We start from the raw sequence: 828 nt of genomic DNA on the forward strand, positions 1-828 counted from the left end.
ATCTAAAATATTATAAATGGGCCATTTTGTTTACATCACTATAGTATCTAGAGATTTTTGTGAATGAAAGGGAAGTTATGCCAAATGGAGGCCTGAATCTACAGGAAGGAATGGAAAGTTCTGGAAAAAAGCAAATATGTGGGTAAATAGAAAAGACTATTTTTCATTTTTTGAATCTTTAAAAGATGTTTGAATGTTTAGATAAATAGCAAGCATTGTGGGATTTATAAGTAGAACCCATAACACGATAGTGCTAAGGAATGAAGGGAAAATGGAATAAAGGTGTTTTAGGGCTATTACTTTTTCCATGAGGTGCTATAGTATTTATTTAATATAGACAAGGATATAGAAAAGTTGCATATTGATGTCACTAGAGCCAAAATTAAAAAAAATAAAGGCATAGGTAGGAGTTAGTAGAGGAGATAATAGTAATATAAAAACAACAATCAGTCTAAGACAAGATGGGAAAGAAGAAACAAAGAATATGGGAGACAAATAGAATGATGACTTATCTCTGCTGATGTGAGCTTTGATCACCTGAGCGGGGTTGTGCTTGTCAGGTTTCTGCACTGTAAGCTTGCTTTTTTCTCCCCACATTCCACCCTGGACTCTCTGAAAGGAAGTCATCGTGCGTACTCCGCACTTAAGGGGTAAGGAGTTATGATCCATCGCCTTGAGTGTGGAGTATCTACACAAATTATTTTTAATTCTTCTAAAGGGAAAATTTGTCTCTTCTCCCCCATTTATTTTTCAATCACTTATTCATATTAGTATGGATTCATAGATATTTATTTATACATTAGGTTATAATCTGATATTCATACTTGT

The 828-nt window shown here is 33.7% G+C and overlaps 1 pseudogene; it reads right to left on the bottom strand.

Moving 5' to 3' along the window:
- LOC115290730 overlaps positions 1-627 on the bottom strand; it is a 1346-nt pseudogene extending 719 nt beyond the window's left edge.
- Between the last annotated feature and the right edge of the window lie 201 nt (positions 628-828).

The sequence above is a fragment of the Suricata suricatta genome, chromosome 4 (assembly GCF_006229205.1).
Source record: "Suricata suricatta isolate VVHF042 chromosome 4, meerkat_22Aug2017_6uvM2_HiC, whole genome shotgun sequence".
Classification (NCBI taxonomy): domain Eukaryota; kingdom Metazoa; phylum Chordata; class Mammalia; order Carnivora; family Herpestidae; genus Suricata; species Suricata suricatta.